The sequence below is a fragment of the Papio anubis genome, chromosome 3, assembly GCF_008728515.1.
Source record: "Papio anubis isolate 15944 chromosome 3, Panubis1.0, whole genome shotgun sequence".
Classification (NCBI taxonomy): Eukaryota; Metazoa; Chordata; class Mammalia; order Primates; family Cercopithecidae; genus Papio; species Papio anubis.
Window position 1 is genome coordinate 95,310,510 of NC_044978.1, and position 22,085 is coordinate 95,332,594.

The 22,085-nt window shown below is 40.8% G+C and overlaps 1 protein-coding gene across 2 annotated transcripts in view; it reads left to right on the forward strand.

Annotated features, from left to right (window-relative positions):
* The first annotated feature begins 9,776 nt into the window (after nt 1-9,776).
* The window catches only part of OCIAD1 (OCIA domain containing 1), a 56,952-nt gene continuing 44,643 nt past the window's right edge, over nt 9,777-22,085 (forward strand). The window contains exons 1-2 of one of the 2 annotated variants that reach the window (XM_009206802.4): nt 9,777-9,942; nt 19,624-19,711. The gene's annotated coding sequence lies outside the window, so the exon portion shown is untranslated. The remainder of the gene's footprint in view (nt 9,943-19,623; nt 19,712-22,085) is intronic. The other variant, XM_017958712.3, reaches the window with a different exon arrangement.

The following is a 22,085-nucleotide window of genomic DNA, read 5'->3' on the forward strand; positions in this document are numbered from 1 at the left end:
TAGCTTAGAATTAGAGGCAAGTTGAATTCTCCTAACAGGTTTTGAGAGGAGAATGAGAATAAAGGGAAGAGAAAAGAAGGGGGAAAAGTGATTTGTGGGCATTTTTCCACAGGAGGAATGAAGAAAAAGGGAGCAGAGACGAAGCAGAGCCTTGAGTTTTTAAAAAAATAACCCCGAGATAGATTTCATGAATGCTTATTAATATATTAATCATGACAGCAATATCTTCCTTCTCATATCCCACGAGAAAAAAAAAGTAGTGCATTGTGACATGAATAACCCAAATCAAGGTGGACTTGGCTAAAGAGCAACTAGCGTCAGCAACAACCAAAGTACTATATGATTATGAGTCTTCTGACATGTCCATGGAGTTCATTGTCTCATCACCTTAACAATCAATCCACAAATATATATGAGATTATAAATGCAATTTGCATCAACTGATAGATTAATTTGGGCCACAGCATGCTTAATTAACCCAAACACTGCTAAGTTTTTGTCTATCCTAAAAGCAAAATCAGATTTTTTTACAAGCCTTGTTTTTCCTCTGTGACAGGAACAAGTTTGGCATGTTCAAAGAAGAGCGGTAGAAGAGGGAGAGTTATAAGGATGAGGTCAGAGAGGTGGATCAAAACATTAGGGCCTTGTAAACATGGGTAAAGACTGGATGTGGGCTGAGTACAGTGGTTCAGACCTGTAATCCCAGCATTTTGGGAGGACAAGGCAGGAGGAACGCTTTAGTCCAGAAGTTTGAGACCAGCCTGGACAACAAAGTGAGAGCCTGTCTCTATAAAAAATAGAAAAAATTATCTAGGTGTGGTGATGTGTGCCTGTGGGCCCAGATACTCAGGAGGTTGAGGTGAGAGCATCATTCAAGCCCTAGGTGGTTGAGGATAAAGCGAGCTATGATGATGCCATTGTACTCCAGCCTGAGAGACAGAGCACAATCTTGTCTCAAAAAGAAAGAAAAAAAGAAAGAAAGAAGGAGAAGAAAGGAGAGAGAGAGGGAGGGAGGGAAGAAAGAAGGGAGGGAGGGAGGGAGGAAGGGAGGGAGGGAGGAAGGAAGGAAGGAAGGAAGGAAGGAAGGAAGGAAGGAAGGAAGGAAGGAAGGAATTAAGGAAAAGACAGAAGAGAAAGAAAGAAACAAAGAAAGAAAGAAAGAAAGAAAAGGAAGGAAAAGAAAGAATGAAAAGACAGTCTTTAGAAGGAGTGACCAGTGAAGTAGAAAAAGCAAGAAGAATGGAGACTCTGGAAGCCAAGTAAAGATATGTTTAAGGAGGGAATTAATGATCGTCAAATCAAATACTGTTAAGAGGCCAAGCCGAATGAGAACTGACACGCCACTGCTGGATTTAGCAAGATAGAGGTCACTGGTGGAATTTTTTTTTCTTTTCTTTTTAGAGACAGGGTCTTGTTGTGTTGCCCAGGTTGAGCCTTGAACCCCTGGGCTCAAGCAGTCCTCTCATACTCAAGTAGCTAGGATTATAGGCATGAGCCATTGTGCCCAGCTTGCTGTTGAATCTGGAAAAGGGTAGGCTTGGAGAAATAGTCCATTCCAGCTTTCTAGGGTAATGCTGGAATGGATGCTGTAATACTGGAAAAGAAGTGAATCAAGTTGAAAATGCAAGGTGACAAAGTAAAGACAGTAAAAATAGACATTTTGAATGGACTATTTCTATAAAAGGAAGTAGGAAAACGTGCCATATTTGAAGAAAGTTGTGCCACATAGTTGAAAAAAGATGAAGACACTAGAGAAAATTTATATCCTGCTGTATCCTGATGGGAGTGGTCAAGAAGAGAAGAAAAAATTGTGGATGCAGGGGATATTGAAATCGTTGGTGGGCCAAAGGGATGGGATCTAATGTGGAAATGTTGGCTTCAGATGGGAGCACTGATGGTTTATGCAAGGTAGCAGAAGGGAAGGCAAAGTGCATATCTACAGATCCTGGCAGGCTGATAGATTTAGTGAAGAAAAAATGAGGTGGTTTTTATTCTTATTGTTTTTATTTTCTCCAATTCAAAGCGTGGTCATTATCTAGAAGTTAGAAATGGAGTAAGTATGTTTGAGGTTTGAAGAAAGAAGAGAAGGTGTGAAATAATTATCTGGGAGGGTGGAAAAGGCCAGGGAAAATGTAGCAAGGTTGTTAAACAGAGTCAGGGCTGATCTGAGATGTATGGTTAAAACATTTTTGAAGGAAGACCAGTCAACATAGTTACCATTTTTTTTTTTTTTTTTTTTTTTTTTGAGACGGAGTCTCGCTCTGCAGCCCAGGCTGGAGTGCAGTGGCACGATCTCGGCTCACTGCAAGCTCCACCTCCTGGGTTCACACCATTCTCTTGCCTCAGCCTCCCGAGTAGCTGAGACTACAGGTGGCTACTACGCCCAGCTAATTTTTTTGTATTTTTAGTAGAGACGGGGTTTCACTGTGTTAGCCAGGATGGAGTTACATATTTTTTCTAGCAATGTTCAACTGCTCAGTGCTAGTGTGAAGTAGACAGAGAATTACATTTAAGACAGAGTTAGGTTTCTCCAGAAAGAAAAGAAAGTAATGTGCATGGAATGGATAGTGAAGAAGTGGTAGGTCACTGGATTGGCTACTCCAAAGGGTATGGTTGAGTGTGGTGATAAGGGTAGAGCTAGAAAGAGCTCCACCCTTTTAGAGACAGGGTCTTCTTATGTTGCCCAGGCTGAGCCTCGAACTCCTAGGCTCAAGCAATCCTCTCATACTCAAGTAGCTAGGATTATAGGCATGAGCCATTGTGCCCTGCTTGCTGTTGAATCTGGACAAGAGTAGGCTTGGAGAAATAGTCCATTCCAGTTTTCTAGGGTAATGCTGGAATGGAGTAGTTGGGACGCTGTAATACTGGAAAAGAAGTGAATCAAGTTGAAAATGCAAGGTGACAAAGACAGTAAAAATAGACATTTTGAATGGACTATTTCTATAAAGGAAAGTAGGAAAACATGCCACATTTGAAGAAAGTTGTGCCACACAGTTGAAAAAAGATGAGGACACTAGAGAGAATTTATATCCTGCTATATCCTATATCATGCTGTATGCTATATGGATATATTGCATAGTGAAGTCTGGGCTTTTAGTGTAACCATCAACCGAATAGTGTACACTGTACACATGACGTATAATTTTTCATCCCCCACTTCCTCCCACTCTTTCACCCTTCTGAATCTCCATTGTCTATTATTTCACTCTCTAGATCCATGTGAACACATTATTGATCATAAGAGTATAGGATTCTAGAAGTTAAGATTTTTGTTCTTGCCCATTAGGTCATGAACAATAAAAGAGAAAAATAAATAAATAAACAATATTTTGGGGGTGATATAGTGATATGGTAATAATAAATTCCCATTTATCAAGATATGTGACCATGATGGTGTTTTGTTGAAATGGAGTGGAGGAAAATAATATTGGAAATGAGAAGACTATATGTGGTAGCTCACACCTGTAATCCCAGCACTTTCAGAGGCTGAGGCAGGAGGATTGCTTGAGCTCAGGAGTTTGAGAACAGCCTGGGCAACAAAGTGAGACTCTGTCTCTACAAAAAAATAGAAAAAATTAGCTGGGTGTGGTGGTGTACACCTGTGGCCCCAGTTACTCAGGAGACTGAGGTAACAGGATCACTTGAGCCTAGGAGGTCAAGGCTGCAGTAAGCTGTGATCATACCACTGTACTTCAGCCTGGGTGACAGAGCAACATCCTGTGAGAGAGAGAGAGAGAGAGAGAGAGAAGAGAGAAAAAGGGAGAAATAAAAAGAGAGAGGGAAAGAGCAAGAGAAGGAAGGAAGAGGAAGGAAGGAAGGAAGGGAGGAAGGGAGGAAGGGAGGAAGGAAGAAAGGAAGGAGAGAGAAGATTAAGGAACTGAGAGGGTAGGGTGTTTACAAGGATTATTTTTTTGTGGATGCTAAAGTCACCAATCATAGCAGTATGGGATAGTGATGGACAGAGAGAGAGAAAACTCGATGCTAAAATCTTTGTTGAATAAGCAAGAGTTAGTAAGTGGCTGGTAGATGACTCAATAAAGAAGAATAGTGGTCTGTTGACATGTGCTTCAAAAAAGTTAAGGGGTTTTATTTATTTTGTTTTCTTTTGTTCTATTTTTAGGGAGAAGAATCATAAAAATACCTAAAAGCAACGACAAGAAACAAGGATATCACCTCTAGGTCCTACAAAAATAGGATGTAGGAGAAAACATAGTGACCACTGAGAGAGCTGAGAATGTAGTTTCTTCAAAGGTGAGTCAAACTTCAGTTAGAGAAAGAGGAACCATGAATTCCAAAGCACACAGTGGAAGAATTTGTTTGGTTGGGGAGGAGTGGGAAATTGGCTCAGATCTATGAATATACTAAACTGTCTGAATGATAATGAATGAAGCAGCTGGTTTGGACTTCTGTTTGCTCTAAAGTTTATGACATTTGGCATAATGGGATTAATTCTGGTGGTCACCTAAGGGAAGGTGGGTATCAGTCTTCTTTTCTTAAAAAATTACAACATGTGGCCCCGTGCGGTGGCTCACAACTGTAATCCCAGCACTTTGGGAGGCCAAGGCAGGCAAATCACAAAGTCAAGAGAGCAAGACCATCCTGGTGAACATGGTGAAACCCCGTCTCTACTAAAAATACAAAAATTAGTTAGGCGTAGTGGTGCACACCTGTAGTCCCAGCTACTCAGGAGGCTGAGGCAGAAGAATCGCTTTAACCTGGGAGATGGAGGTTGCAGTCAGCCGAGGTCATGCCATTGCACTCCAGTCTGGTGACAAGAGTGAGACTGTCTCAAAAAAAAAAAAAAAAAAAAAAAAAAAAACATGTTTCTTCTTTGGTTCATATTACATGAGTTTACAGCCATAAAAGACAAATGTAAGCATGCTTTCTTTATTTTTAGTTTTATACAGATTAAAGGGCTACAAGTGCAGTTTTGCTATATGGATATATTGCATAGTGAAGTCTGGGCTTTTAGTGTAACCGTCACCCGAACAGTGTACACTGTACACATTATGTAATTCTTCATCCCCCACTCCCTTCCACTCTTTCACCCTTCTGAGTCTCCATTGTCTATTATTTCACTCTCTATGTCCATGTGAACACATTATTTAGCTCTCACTTACAAGTGAGAACGTGGTATTTGACTTTCTAAGTTATTTCACTTAAGATAATGGCCTCCAGTTCCACTTGTGTTGCTGCAAAAGATGTGAATTCAATATTTTATATGGCTGAGTAGTATTCCATGGTGTGTATGTACCTTTTTTTTTTTTTTTTTTTTTTTTTTGAGATGGAGTCTTGCTCTGTCACCCAGGCTAGAGTGCAGTGGCACAATCTCAGCTCACTGCAACCTCTGCCTCCCAGCTTCGGGTGATTCTCCTGCCTCAGCCTCCCGAGTAGCTGGGATTACAGGTGCCCACCACCATGCCAGGCTAATTTTTTGTATTTTTAGTAGAGACAGGGTTTCACCATGTTGGCCAGTCTGGTCTCGAACTACTGACCTTAGGTGATCCACCCATCTTGGCCTCCCAAAGTGCTGGGATTATAGGCATGAGCCACTGCGCCTGGCCTAATCCTAGCATTTGGGGAGGCTGAAGCGAGGGGATTGCTTGAGGCCAGGAGTTTGAGATCAGCATAGGCAACATAGGGAGATACCCCATCTCTACAAAAAAATTTAAAAATTAGCCATGTATGGTTGCACACGCTTGTGGTCCCAGCTACACTGGAGGCTGAGGTGGGAGGATTGCTTGAGTCTAGGAGTTTAAAGCTGCAGTGTGCGATGATCACGCCACTATACTCTAGCCTGGGTGACAAAGCAAGACCCTGCCTCTAAAAAAAGAAAAAAAGAGAAAAAAATAGTTGTTGTTATTATATTATTTCCTTTTTGGCAGTTGCAATATTAATTCCTAACTGTTAAACATTTATTAACATTCACCATTTATCTGGATATTGTTTAAAAATTCAAAGCAGCTCAGAGCAAATGAAATTAGCAACGATTTAAAACAAAACAAAACCGAGTGAAAACTTACAGGCTGCTAAGTGTTTATCCAACAATGAACTGTGCTGGATAAATAGAAGGAGGACTACAGTTCAAAGAATTTAAACTCATGTCCCAACAAGCTAAAAGGTATTAAAAGTCTGAGTCTAACAGCCTTTTACCCACCCTCCAATACTCTTAACATAAATTAATGACACAGAATGATATTTGAAACAATGGGTGTTTTAACATTTCAAGTCCAAGGTGTTAACGTTTATTATTGGAGTTTGGAATGCCCAGATGGCCGCACTAGGATACTGATCAAACCTCCTTGAGTCTTGTTGGAATGCTACATACGGTTAATATATATAGCCCCAGCTTTGTACCTGATTTCTTAGTCCTAAGTAGGAGAGAGGCAGGTAGCAGCCTTGCCAGCTGTGTGGCCTTCCCTTCTATCCTGCTAAAAGTGGTATGATAGTAGGAAGAGAGCTGATTTTACCAGTGCAGGTGGTCCAAGCAATTTTATAATATGCTATTATTATAGTGATTTTGAGTAAGTCTTAATGAAAGCTATATTCAAAGTATAGTGGAGAGATAGATGACAAATAAGATTTGATTAAAATGATTTAAAAACCAGAACATTTCTATAAAAGTTTGAAATAGGTGGCTCTTTTGTGCTCAATCTTTTCCATCTTTATAACTTCACCTATGTGCATTGTATAGTCATTACTCCCCTTGAGAAAAGCCTTGTTTCCAGATTTTTTTCCTCCTCAAGTCCTTTCCCAAAGCAGCTGCCAAAATCAACTTCCTCTGTTGCCATTCTGACAATGTCACTCCCTTCCTAAAATTCCCTTTAATGGCCCCTGTTGGTCTTTGTGTGAGAGGCAGACTTCTTGCACTGCCTTTAGGACAAACACACTATTTATTTATTTAAGGCTCAGATTTATTTAAGGCTCCTGCCTATTTTTACAAATCCACATGTCATTTCCCTCTCTATGTAACTGATTACCTTTCAATGCCTTGACTTCTTTATGTTCATTAATGTTTACATTGTAAATATTTTCTCCAGTTTTGGCCAATAAGAGTTCCTTATTTTACTACTATTTTCCTTTCTCATCTCTATACCAGCGCAAATCTACACACACTAAAAACCTCTGGAGCTATTCCAAAATTTGATTATTTTTGAAAAACTATACAAGAAATCATGCACTAAAAATTTTTTTCTGATTAAAAACTAAACAACATCAAAAACAAAGTACTTTTAAAGGATAAAAGTAATAGTGTGGAATTTCCCTAAGGCATGAAAAGACCTTTCAAAATGAATCACACAGCTGGCTGGGTGTGGTGGCTCACGCCTGTAATCCCAGCACTTTGGGAGGCCAAGGCAGGTGGATCACCTGAAGTCAGGAGTTCAAAACCAGCCTGGCCAACATGGTGGGACCCCGTCTCTATTAAAAAAAAATACAAAAATAAGCCGAGTGTGGTGGCAGATGCCTGTAATCCCAGCTACCTTGGGAGGCTGAGGCAGGAGAATTGCTTGAACCTGGGAGGCAGAGTTTGCAGGGAGCCAAGATTGTGCCATTGCACTCCAGCGTGGGTGACAAGAGTGAAACTTCACATCAAATAAATAAGTAAGTCACAGGAAAAAATATCGAATGTTATGATCATGGGCAACTTCTAGGAAAAGGTTCTCCAGATTCTGAAACATACTAATGCTATGTTCTTTTTTTTCATCTTTTTTTTTTCTTTTTAACCTAGAAAACCTGAATTCAAGACCCACCTTTGTTATTTGCAAATTGTGTGATTTTTGTCATTTAATCTCTTTGAGCATCAGCTTCTTGTTGGTAAAGCGGAAATAACAATACCTATATGGGCTTTTTGGACAATTCAATGGCGTTTGTAAAGTAAAAAGCGCTGTACGAATACAAGAGATTATTATTACTTCCTTCAAGTGTTTTCTTTTGATTGTGAACTTTCCCAGGATTTCCCTCCTCATATACTTTTATTTATTTTATTTTTTAGAGACAAAGTCTCGCTCAAAGGCTGGAGTGCAGTGGTGCTGTAATAGCTCCCTGAATCCTCAAATTCCTGGGCTCAAGTGATCCTCCTGCCTCAGCCCCTGGAGGAGCTAGGACTGCAGGTGTGCGCCACCATGCCTGGCTAATTTTTTGTTTTTTATTTTATATAGGTGGGAGTCTCACTATGTTGTCCAGGCTGGTCTCGCATTCCTGGCTTCAAGTAGTCCTCTTGCTTTGGCCTCCCAAAGTCCTGGAATTAGAGGCATGAGCCACCCCACCTGGCCCCACACATTTTTATCTGGGTGTAAATCTAGTAGTGCTGTTACAGACCTACCATCTAAATGGGAAATTGTGCTAAAGTTCTCTGAGATACTGATATTATTGCTAACATTTTTTTCTCTCAACCATTATTGCATTTTACAGGAAACCAGACATACTAATTTCATTTTTTCATTATAATTTTAAAAATATAGAAAGCTTATAGGATAAAATAAAATGTATTGGTAACTTCACCATCCCTTCCCCCCACCTCCCCCAAAAAAACCAACTATTACAATTTTGGTGTATTTTTTTCATATTTTTTCCAGGCACCTTAAAGGAATTATCTAATTTATTCTTCAAAACAACCTTGTGACCTAGGTGCTATTACCATGTTCTACTTTTCACAGAAGAAAAAAAGTCAGTTCAGAGACACGAACTTGCTCAAAGTCATATAGGTCAGGTGATCAGGTTAGGAATTGAGTCCTGGCCGCCTGCTGCTATATATATGTTCAATATAAAAAAAAAGTTTAAATAAGAAAATATATAGAAAGCAAAAATCCCCTGTATGCCATTCTCCAAAGAGAAACTCCATCCACTTTCTCTCTTTCTCTCTATTTTTGAGTTGAACACTCGTAATAGTTTGGTATAGATTCTTCCAGGATTATTATTTTTATTTTATTTTATTAGAAGTGTTTTTACCTTAATTTTAGGGGGTACATACTAGGTACAATTTTTAGTTTCTTTTTTGACAAAAAAATGAATTCATCTATATGTGTCTTGTATCTTGCCTTTTTGGCTTTGCCGTATTTCACAGACACCTTTTCATGTTGGTCCATGTATTAATCAGGACTCTTTATAGCAAAAATTAGACACCAGTTCAAACTACGTTAGATTAAAAAAGGATTTCTTTTCTGCAAAGTCCGGAGGTATATCTGTACTCCATGTGCAGCTAGATCCAACTATTCTAAAGACAGCATCAAGAAACCTCTTTCTTCCATTCTGGTCTCTGCTTTCCTCTGTAGTGACTTCCTTCCCAGGCTCAACTAACAGTTGAGCAATCCCAGTGGAAGCAGTATGCCTTTTGCCAATACTGTCAGCTCAAATCTCAGTGTGGACAAGAGCCTAGCTTGAGTCGTGAGCCCATAGGTAGAATCAAGGGGTGGAATCAGCCTCAACATCACCACACTAACTGAAAGTGAGGAACACTTTGTTTTGCAAAAGAAAATCAAGGCATTGCTACCAAAAGAAGGAAGAGAGCCATCTGGGAAGCTGCAGCAATAAGCATTTGCTATGGTACATATCGATCTGCTTATGATGTGAGCTAGTTGTTTTTGGCAATTGGATTACAGTTTAGTTCAACTATTCTTTTTAGAGATGGGGTCTTGCTCTGCTGCTCAAGCTGGAGTACGGGGGTGTGACTGTAGCCCACTGCAAATAAATATGGAGGAAGTGACAGCGTGTGACCTCTGACACTAGGTCATAAAGGCATTGCAGCTTCCTCCTCTCTTTCTCAGATCACTCACTCTGCAGAAGCCTGATGCCTGATCATGAGGACACTCAACCAGCACTAAGGAGATGAACTGAGACCCCTGCTAGCAATCATGTTAGTAAGCTGCCTTGGAAGTGGATACTGCAGCCCCAAGAGAGCCTTCAGATGATTGTAACCCCAGCCTACATCTTGATCACAGCCTGGTAAGAGACCCTGAGCCAGAACCACACAGCTAAGCCACTCCCAAATTTCTGAGACACAAAAACTATGAGATAATAAACGTATGTTGTTTTGAGCTGCTAAATCTTGGGATATTCTATTACACAGCAATGGATAACTAATATAGGGACTATACAGATGGTAAGCAATTTGAATCCTTGTTTGGTCAATTCTATAACTTACTTTAGATAAATGTGAAAAAAGACATAAGATTGATAATGTGGTAATAATCCCAGCTACTCAGGGGAGAATCACTTGAGCCCAGGAGTTCAAGGCTGCAGTGAACTGTGATTGTGCCATCGTACTCCAGCCTGGGTGACAGAGCAAGACTCCCATCTCTTAAAAAAAAGAAAAAAAATTATCAGAAATCTCTCTTGTCCCTTTTATGCAAATTTTCCTTTGTATTGTATATTCCAGTCTGTTTAGTTAACAGTTGTTTAGAAAAAAAAAATTGTTTAATGCTGAGCAATTTTATTTTTGTCTTTTGGGGGTATATGAATTATACAGTTGTGTGCTGGCTTTATAAACTAATGATCTCTAGAAAAGATAATATTCATACTCTTGTTTTCTAAAATTAAATCCATCTCAATTTTCCTCATTCAGTTTCATGTCTGGCTTCTTTAGTATTTGTCATTTAAATTTGGAAAAACAGGCCAGGCATGGTGGTGGCTCATGCCTGTAATCCCAACACTTTGGGAGGCCGAGGCAGGCAGATCACCTGAGGTCAGGAGTTCGAGACCAGCCTGGCCAACATGGTGAAACCCTGTCTCTACTAAAAATACAAAAATTAGCCACACGCGGTGGCAGGCGCCTGTAGTCCCAGCTACTAGGGAGGCTGAGGCAGGAGAATCGCTTGAACCCGGGAGGTGGAGGTTGCAGTGAACCGAGATCATGCCCCTGTGTTCCAGCTTGGGTGACACTGACACTGTCTCAAAAAATAAATAAATAAATAAATTTGGAAAAACATTTTAAAGAAAATATTACAGTTTTTTGCTTTATTAGAACAGTTTTTTGGACAACTTTGGAAAAGGACTTTGCATTTGTTAGTTTTCATTCTTAAATCACTTTTATGATTTTTTTTTCTTTTTCTCTTTTCTACTCAGGAACACTCTACCGTTTTAAATTTATAAAGAATGTTTACAACTCACTTCAAATTCTGGATTTTTAAATTAGACCACAGATACACAGCATAAGATTGATTGGGATCATCACACTCTGTTTGATAGCACAGAATTATCACTGCCCTTGTCTTTTTTTTTTTTTTTTTGAGACGAGTTCATGCCAGCCATGCAGTGGTCTGATCTCGCTCACTACAAGCTCCTCGGCCTCCTCGGGTTCCTGCCATTCTCCTCAGCCTCCCGAGTAGCTGGGACTACAGGCTCACCACCTCACCTCCCGCCGCTAGTTTTTTGTATTTTTAGTAGAGACGGGTTTCACCCCCGTGTTAGCCAGGATGCACCCGACCTCCTGACCTCGTGATCCTCACTGGCCTCGGCCTCCCAAAGTGCTGGGATTACAGGCTTGAGCCACCGCGCCCGGCCCGCCCTTGCCCTTTTAAATTAACTTTTTTTTCTTTTTTTGAGACGGAGTCTCGCTCTGTTGCCAGGCTGGAGTGCAGTGGCGTGATCTTGGCTCACTGAAACGTCTGCCTCCCAGGTTCAAGAGATTCCCCTGCCTCAGCCTCCCGAGTAGCTGGGACTACAGGCGTGTGCCACCACGCCCGGCTAATTTTTTTGTATTTTTAGTAGAGATGGGGTTTCACCATCTTAGCCAGGATCGTCTCAATCTCTTGACCTCATGATCTGCCCACCTCGGCCTCCCAAAGTGCTGGGATTACGGGCCTGAGCTACTGCACCTAGCCCATTTCTTTCTTTTTTGAGGTAGGATCTTGCTCTGTTGCCCAGACTGCAGTGCAGTGGTGCCATCATAGTTCACTGCAGCCTCAAACTCCTGGGCTCAAGCGACTCTCCTGCCTTAGCTCTGGGGTAGCTGGGACCGCAGGCACACACCACCAACAGGTGGCTATTTTTTTCAATTTTTTTTGTAGAGACAGGCTCTTGATATGTTACCCACACTGGTCTCAAACTTCTAGCCTCAAGTGATCCTCCCACCTCAACCTCCTGAGTAGCTGAGACTATGGTGCTTATGAATTTGTTTAAAATGCAGATTCTGATTGAGTAGGCCTGAGCGGGAGCTCAGGAGGAGTTCAGGTTTATAGTGAGCTATGATTGAGCCACTGCACTCCAGCCTGGGTGAAGAGCAAGCTCCTGTCTCCAAAAAGAAAAAGAAAAGAAAAAAATCCGAGAGGCACTGATCTAGAGCAGGGACTAGATCTAAATTCTGGATCTACCACTTATTAGCAATATGAACTACAGTAAATTATATGCCACCCTTGTATCTCAACTTCCTCATCTATAGAGTGAGGATAATACTACCAAGTATCTATCAGGTTGTTATAAGGATTCATATTATATTGCTCTAAAGTGTTTAGAACAGTACCTGACTCATACTAAGTGTGTAATAAATGTTAGGCATTATTATTAATTCCCTTTCTTGCCTCTTTTTAAAAGTATGTTTCTCGATCTCTTCTTTCCATCATTTTAATCACTGGTTTCCAGTTGCAGGCTGGCCCAAGCAAAATCAACTGAGAGCACTTAAAAATTTAGATTCCTCCTTCTCATCTCTGATGATTCTGCTTCAGTAGATTTGGGGAGAGGCTCAAGAGAATCTGTATTTTAAAAACTTCCCAAGGTGATTGGATGCTCAAAGCCACTGTTTTAAACGTGGGTGTTTCCCAGGGTTCATTTTACTCTTTTGCTACTACGACATCAGCTTCATCTGTGGCCTGATGTCTGCAGCCTGGATGTTTTCCTGAGCCCCAGATCAGGCACTGTCGCTTTGTATCAGAATAATTTTACACGTGTCATTTTATTTAGTTCTCAAAATAAGAGGTGGATACTATTAAAATACTATTTTTACAAACAAGGGGACCAAAGCACACTCAGTGTCATAGAGCTAGTAGCTCCAGACCAATACATCCAACTGTTCACTACAGCTCTTCACTTGGGTATTCTGCTATGTTTTGTGCATGCTCTCTCCAAAACCCAGGTATTGCAAATATGATGATATTAAGAGGTGAGGCTAGCTGAGGGCAGTGGCTCAAGCCTGTAAGCCCAGCACTTTGGGAGGCCAAGGCAGGAGGATCACTTGAGCCCAGGAATTCAAGACCAGACTAGACAAGTTGGTGAAACTTCATCTCTACAAAAAATACAAAAAAAATTAGCTGAGTGTGGTGGCATGCATCTGTAATCCCAGCTACTCAGGAAGCTGAGGTGGTTCAATTACCTGAGCCTGAGAGTTTGAGGCTACGGTGAATGGTGATTGCACCACTGCACTCCAGCCTGGGTGACAGGGTGAGACCTATCTCCAAAAAATAAAGAAAGAAAGAAAGAAAAAAGAAAAAAGATGGTGCCTCAAGGGATGATCCCTTGAGGGCTGCTCCCTTATTAATGGGATTAAGGACCTTATAGAAGAGGCATCGCAGCATTTGACTGGCTTGCCCTAACCCCTTCCTCCACATGAAAACATAGTGTTCCTCCCCTCTGAAGAATGCAGCCCTCACCATACAATTGAACCTGCTGGTGCACTGATCTTGGACTTCTCAGCCTCCTACAAGATATACATTTCTGTTTTTGGTAAATTACCCAGCCTGCGGCATTCTGTTATAGCAGCACAAAGGAACTAAGACAATTGTAAACTCAGCACATCCAACACTCAGCTGATATACTTCTCTCCCTCAATCAAAGTTTTCTCCCTCTAGTATTCTCTAGGGCAGTCAGGGGTTCTACCACCCAGTACTGTTACCAAACCTGAGAGTCATTCTTGTCCTCTTCCTCTTTAACAACCCTCCTTAGTTGGTAACCACATCCTTTTGATTATATGTTTTTATTATTTCTTAAATCTGTTCACCCATCTTTATCACCACTTCAACCATCTTAGTTCAAGCCTTTTTTATTCTTTTTCCTTGTATTACTAAAACAGCCTTAATTAATATAGCTGTTCTCCTTTCCTTTAATTTAATCTGTTACCTACACAGCTCATAGTGATTTTTCTACAATTCAAATCTTATTTTTATTTATTTATTTATTTTTGAGATGGAGTAGCTGGGACTACAGGCACACGCCGCCACGCCCGGCTAATTTTTTTGTATTTTTAGTAGAGACGGGGTTTCACCGTATTAGCCAGGATGGTCTCGATCTCCTGACCTCATGATCCGCCCACCTCGGCCTCCCAAAGTGCTGGGATTACAGGCGTGAGCCACGGTGCCTGGCCCAAAGCTTATTTTATTTCCATTTCCTTGTTTAAAATCCATCTATGGCTTCCCTGTTGCCTTCAAGATAAAATGTAAAGGCGAGGCGTGGTGGCTCATGCCTGTAATCCCAGCACTTTGGGAGGCCAAGGTGGGCAGATCACCTGAGGTCAGGAATTCGAGACTAGCCTGGCCAACATGGCTAAACCCCATCTCTACTACAAATACAAAAAAATTAACTGGGAGCGATGGTGGTCACCTATAATCCCAGCTACTTAGGGAGGCTGAGGTAGGGAGTATTGCTTGAACCTGGCAGGTGGAGGTTGCAGTGAGTAGATTGTGCCACTGCACTCTAGCCTGGGTGACAGAGTGAGACTCCATCTCAAAAAATAAATAAATAAATAAATAAATAAATAAATAAATAAATAAAAATTTTAAAAGTTAAAAAAAGTTAAAATGTAAAATCCTAATTATGACATTTGAGGCCCTTCATGATATGGCCTCTGTCTACCTTATCAGCTCTTATCATCTTCTCTCTGCCACCTTATTCTCTAGCTATTACTAATAACATTTGTAGGATGCCCAAGCACCCCACTCTTTCACCTGTTTGTGCATATGCTGCACTTTCTGCCCTAAGCACCCATTCCTTTATTCTTCCCTTGGCTAACTAACTGCAGTCCCTCAAAATCACCTCTCCCAGAAAGTTTGCCCTGCTATGTTTTCCTCTAATGACCTAGGTTCCCTTTAATCACAGTAGTGACTTTATTGTATTATAAATTGCAGAATCAGACTGTTTGGAGTTGAATGCTAGTATCACTGGTTACTAGCTCTGTGACATTGAGTGTTCTTTTTAATTTCAGTGCTTTGGTCCCCTTGTTTGTAAAATATTATTTAATAGTATCTACCTCTTATTTTGAGAACTAAATGAAATGATACATGTAAAATTCTTAGAACAGTGCCTGGTGCTTGGGAAATATTAGGTATTATTATTATCTCTGCCAAAAATATCTAGATTTTTAGGAGCAGAGTGCGTTAGCTTTTTAGGAACTGGGGGTGTGTGTGTGTGTTTAAGAGAGGAGATCTTACCACATTGTCTAGGCAGACCTCGAACTTCCTGGGCTCAAGGGATACTCTTATCTGTCCCTGGCATATGATATATACTCACTAATGACTATAATTTATTTATTTATTTAGTCTTTTAAGAAATATTAGTTGAGCACCTGAGTGTCAGGCACTGTTCTAGGCACTAGGGATGCCTCAGTGAAAAAAAATTAAAATCCTGCCTCCTGGGGTTTACCTAGAGACGGACAAGGAATAAGTAAAATGAGAGGTTAGATTGTAGTAAGTGCTACCAAAGTGGAGCAATAAAAAAAAGGCAGGGAATAGAAGTGGGACAGGAAATGTCTGCAATGGGTAGTGATTGAGGATGGGAGAAAAAGAAGAGAGGAGTTGCAGTTTTCTTTTTTCTTTCTTTTTTTTTTTGAGACGGAGTCTTGCTCTGTCGCTTAGGCTGGAGTGCAGTGGTGTGATCCTCCCACCTCAGCCTTACAAGTAGTTGGGACCACAGGCACACACCACCATGCCTGGCTAATTTTTTGTGTTTTTAATAGAGAGAGAGTTTTGCCATGTTGTCCAGGCTGGTCTCAAACTCTTGAGCTCAGGCCATCCAACTGCCTTGGACTCCCAAAGTGCTGGCATTGCAGGTGTGAACCACTGCACCTGGCCTGATCCCTTCTCATTAGATCTCCCACTACCACCTTGATTCACATCACCATGATCTCTTGCCTAACTTATTGCAGAAGTCCCCTAACTGGCCTCCACGTCTTGCTTCACTTTACTCTTAACACAGTAGCCAGAGTGATTTTGTTAAAAGTCAGATAGCCACTCCTTTACTCAGAATGCTCCAAATGGCTTCCATTTCTCCAATAAAAGCCAAAGTCTTTACAATAGCATAGGAGGCCCTGCAGTCTTTCTCCTCCTTTCCTCCAGACCTTATACTCCACCATTCTTTCCCTCATTAATTACACTCCAGCAGCACTGCTCTTGCATTTTCTCAGACATGCCAAGCACGTACCCATCTTAGGCTCTGTGTAATTGCCCTCAGATATCTACATAATACAGTTCACCATTCCTGAGCCTGGGAGGTGGAGGTTCCAGTGAGCCAAGATCGTGCCACTGCACTATACTCTGGGCAACAGAGCGAGATCCTATCTCAAAATAATAATAATGATGATAATAATAATAATAATAATGAGAAGGGATCAGATTATGGATATACTTTGAAGATAAGTCCAATAGGAGTCACAAAGAAATTTTGCGTAGAGTGAGAGAGAAAGAAGAGTCAAGGATGCTTCCACAGATTTTTAGTCAAATGAAATGGAAACAGGAACAGCCTTCAAATGAGATGAAGAAGATGAAGAAGACTGAAAAGAAGATTTCATTTTTTTTTTTTCTGTTGTGGTGTTAAAGACCAGGAATTTGGTTTGAGGTACGTAAAGTTTGAGATTCAAATTAGATACATGTAGGCAGACATATGCATCTGAAGATACATGTAGGCAGACATATGCATCTGAAGTTCCAGAGAGAGGTCTACACTAGAAAACTAAATTTGGGGCTGGGCACAGTGGTTCATGCCTGTAATCCCAGCACTTTGGGAGGCCAAGGCAGGTGGATCATTGAGGTCAGGAGTTCAAGACCAGCCTGGCCAAGGGTGAAACCCTATCTCTACTAAAAATACAAAAAAAAAAAAAAAAAAAAAAAAAAATTAGCCAGGCTTGGTGGCACATGCCTGTATTCCCAGCTACTTGGGAGGCTGAGGCAGGAGAATAGCTTGAACCCAGGAGGCGGAGGTTGCAGTGAGCCGAAATCATGCCCCTGCACTCCAGTCTGGGCAACAGAGTGAGACTTGGTCTCAAAAACAAAACAAAACGAAACTAAACGAAACTAAACTAAATTTGGCATTTATTGTATGGTATTTAAAGCCTTGAAACCAGAGGTTACCAAGAAAGTGACTACCGAGATGTCCAAGGTCTATCTGAGTCAAAGTGCACCCCAAAATTTGGAAATCAGAAAGACAAGAAAGAACCAGTGAAGGAAACTGAAAAAGAGTGGTCAGTGAGATAGAGGGAAAAAAGAAAAGGGGGCCAAATTTTGGAACAAGAAAAGAGAATAACGGAGTGATTGACTGTGTCAAACGCTTTAGAATAGGTCACATAATACAAGGATAGAGAATTGAAAGATTGATTTAATAACACAAAGGTCATGGAGACTTTGACAAGGACATTTGCCTATGGTAAAAGTGTTTGGAGTGAGTCCAAGAGACTGGGAAGATAGGAATTGGACACAGGAAGTAGAGATAATTCTTTCAAGGAGTTTTGCCATAAAAGAGCAAATAAATGAGGATGTGAGGTCAGGAAAAGCTTTGGGATTTTTGTTGCTGTTAAAGGTGAGAATCATAACTCATTTATAAGCTGATGGGAATTTTCTTATAGTGAAGAGAAATCAAGGATGGGAGACAGAATGGGTAGAACTGCTGGAGATGAGTACCTTGAGTAGGTGCTCAACCTTGAGTAGGTGAATACCTTGAGTAGGTGAGAGAGGATGGAATCTACCTCACAAGTACAGGGCTGGTCTTGGATAAGAGCACAGGCAGAAGAGCTGTGTGTGCCATGGAGGAAAAGATACTATATGGGTACAGGTGCAGAAGAATTCCACAGGCTCTTGTCATGACCTCTATCTGGAATGATGCAGGATGGGTGTCAAGTTAAGAGCCTGTGGAATTCCAATTGCATCTTTCAAGAACTATCACAACACTTTTTCTATTACATATTATAATTTTTCATTTAATGAAACATTTTCGAAAGAGCCTGGTATACGTGATACTGTTGATACGGTGGGGGGTCCCTTTACTTGTAAGAGTTGGTATTGTGGGCAAAACAGGTGAACACACAACTGTGATGCGGTAAGTGTTATCTTACAGGCATATGAAAATGCTGCAGGAACTGGTTGGGGGTGGTGGTTCACGCCTGTAATCCCAGCTCCTTGGGAGGCAGAGGTGGGTGGATCACCTGAGCCCAAGAGTTCGAAACCAGCCTGGGCAGCATGGTGAAATCTCATCTCTACAAAAAATAAAAAATTAGTTGGGAGTAGTGGCATGTGCCTGTAGTCCCAGCTACTTGGGAGGCTGAGGTGGGAGGCTCACTTGAGCTGGGGAGGTGGAGGTTGCAGTGAGCCAACGATCAGCTACACTGTGCTCCAGCCTGGGTGACAGAGTGAGACCCTGTCCCAAAGCGGGAACAAACAAACAAAAACTGGCCTAAAGCTGCTAATATTTTAGCTTTGTGGCCTGGAAACTTCTAGCATTCCTATAACAGGCATCAAACTTGCTTCTATATCAGAAAGTATTTGGCTCTTGAGTCAAAGTTGTAAAAACATTTTTTTTCATGTGACACTTTTTCTTAAGAGGAGCTCGTGAATAACTATAATAACTATTTAAATGTTACAGTTGACTTGAATTTTGAACATTTGATGAGAGTTGTAAAAATATATATTTTAAACTTTCAGAGAACAAAAATTTAAGACCCACTTTCTTAGAAGTTACTATTATAAATAAATTATTTTGTAGTTCTAATCTCATTAAAAATTTTTTTTTTAAGACTGAGATTGATGTGTAGGACCCAGCTGCAAAATTCAAACCAGTTACATGCAGCTGCACTCTGGTTCCCCTAATTCATCTAACAGCTCTTAGTGCATTCTATAAGTGGCAATAGAAAAGGCACAGCAGATGTGCAAGATGGCTCCTGAAATCTAAAGTGGGACAGATGATTCTCGGTTTGATTGACAGCATGAGGAGCACTGTAGTAAGGGTCCCCTCCTGTGGAGGGTTTTTTTTTTTTTAATCCTTGCTTCTGCCTGAAAATGAAACTATCCAAGAAAGAGAAGTAGGGGATGGCTATTCAGAAAGCCTTTTTTTTTCCTTCAAATATTTGTTGTAGTGAATTTATAAAGTCACCTAGATGTGGAAAAAACTGTCCTTCTCTAACTTTTAACTAAGAGCTGACTCTGCATATTTATAACAAAGTAGAGAGATTGGTGTTTGAATGCAATACTCAGAATATTGGAGATACAGCTGGAATTAAGGCAAAACCAAAAATAATATAATTTATACAACAGCATTGATTAGAGCTAGAATAGTGATCATTGGAAGCCCTATTTTCCCTTTAAAAATGAACTATTTGTTTTAAATTTTAATCACAAAGTTAGACAAACTATTTGCAATAGTTTACCAGGAATGGTTCTAAATTAACAGTCTAGGGTGTGTCACTTTTATGCTTACCTCTGTCTCTCTCTTTTCCAGACTCCTTTCTAGTACTTTAAGTCTTCAAGAAAAACAAAAAAGAACTCACATTTTCTGCATGCAAACCAAGTCCTGGATGCTGTGTTAGGTACTTTATAACTTTATATGATTTAGTATCTCAGAGATATTAATAGATTCTTCTTAGGTTCATATAAATACTGACACACGGGCTCCATGATTTTATTGATGCTTCTCTTCATCTTCTGCCGAAAAAAGGAAAACAAGAACAAAATATACCTCAAAAGAATAGTCCATATATTCAGATACATTCTGGGAGTGCAGGATTTCTGAAGTCCTCTTAAACCATTTCTAGAAGAGGCTGGGTGTGGTGGCTCACACCTGTAATCTCAGCACCTTGGGAGGCTGAGACAGGCAGATCATGAGGTCAGGAATTCGAGACCAGTCTGGCCAACACAGTGAAACCCCATCTGTACTAAAAATACAAAAAATTACCTGGATATGGTGGTGTGCACCTGTAATCCCAGCTACTTGGGAGGCTGAGGCAGGAGAATTGCTTGAAACCAGAAGGCGGAGGTTGCAGTGAGCTGAGATCATGCCATTGCACTCCAGTATGGGCAACAGTGTGAGACTCCGTCTCAAAAAAAAAAAAAAAAAAAAAAAAGCAAAGCAAAGAAAAAATTTTTTCTAGAAGAAATTCACACAGTGGCAGATGCAAGATTTCTCTCTAGACAACACTTGGGATTGACAATGTATTTGCAAGAAATATCTGGGAGGTAATTGTCTTGAAACTTCATTTGCATGAAACTATGCTTTTTTGGAATGACCTGCAAAACTTGCCAGGGAATTTACATTTCTTCATAAGCCTGCTTTTTGGAGTGTCTTTAAGAAGTGCTGCACTTTGATAAAGAGTCTGAAAACTATAGTGGATCTTACATATGAACAAATCTTTACTTCCGTGGCTCAAGAACTAAACTAGGTTCTGACAATGTGGACAGGGCTGCCTCAGTTCTTGTAAAATTCTCAAATCTCTACTTCATTGGCTTGGAAGAAATCAAACTGTTGAACTAGCCAGCAGCTCAGAACCCCCAGGGTCCCAACATTACTTTCCCTTTCACTTCCCATTACCTCTGCTTTAATGACAACAAAGCTTTTCGTGGCCAAGGTGTAAATTCATTGAATGTGAAATATTTACATTCCACCATCTAGTCAACAAAATATTCTTTCAGCTTTCCCACATAGGTAATCCCACACATACCTGTTCTTTGGCATCATACTGACTACCAGATCTTTGATACTTTTAACTTTATCCCTATCTGGTTATCTTCCTTTCATCCCTACTCAGCTTCAATTCCATTGCCCATAATTTCAACCATTCTCTTGCCAATATTCTCAACTACTTTGTCTTTCTATCACAAATGTATAAAGTAGCCTGTATTCTGTAACTTTCATTACCTTCTTCCTCCTAGTCACACAGGATGGGTCAGCCCTTCTCCCATTTATGTCTATTTATCCACCTGTGCATCTCTCTCTCTCTGTTTAGACATTCTATGCCAATATGTCCCAATATCTTTTATATCCTGGCACACATAGAAAAACGATAATCTTTGTGCAGTTCACTAGAATAAACTGGAGGTGATCGGGACATCTATATAGCGTTTAGTTGATATACGCTAATTGCAATTAAAAATACAAAATACAGTCAAGAGATTGAGACCATCCTGGCCAATATGGTGAAACTCCATTTCTACTAAAAAATACAAAAAATTAGCTGGGCATGGTGGCACATGTCTGTAGTTCCATCTACTCAAGAGGCTGAGGCAGGGGAATTGCTTGAACCTGGGAGGTGGAGGTTGTAGTGAGCCGAGATCACGCCACTGCACTCCAGCCTGGCGACACAGCAAGAGTCTGTTTAAAAGAAAAGAAAAAGGAAGATAATAAAAGATAATAAATACTGGCCTTTTATGAATAAATATGGAATTTTATAAAACTTTGAAATAATATCTTTTAAAACTTGGGCTTGCTTCTCAAAATACAACTTCTTACTATTTACTATTAGGCTTAAATTTGAAATGGTGGCAAGGCACGGTGGCTCACGCCTGTAATCCCAGCACTTTGGGAGGCCGAAGCAGGAGGATCATCTGAGATCAGGAGTTTGAGACCACCCTGACCAACACGGCAACACCCTGTCTCTACTAAAAATACAAAAATTATCTGGGCATGGTTGTGCACCTCTGTGATCCTGCTACTCGGGAGGCTGAGGCAAGATAACCACTTGAACCTGGGAGGTGGAGGTTGCAGTGAGCGGAGATTGGGCCAGTGCACTCTAGACTGGGTGACAGAGCGAGACTCCCTCCTCACCCAAAAAAGGGGTGGGAGAGGGGCCAAGATGGCTGAATAGGAACAGCTGCGGTCTGCAGCTCCCAGCAAGACCAACGCAGAAGGTAGGTGATTTCTGTATTTCCAACTGAGGCACCCAGTTCATCTCATTGGGGCTGGTTAGA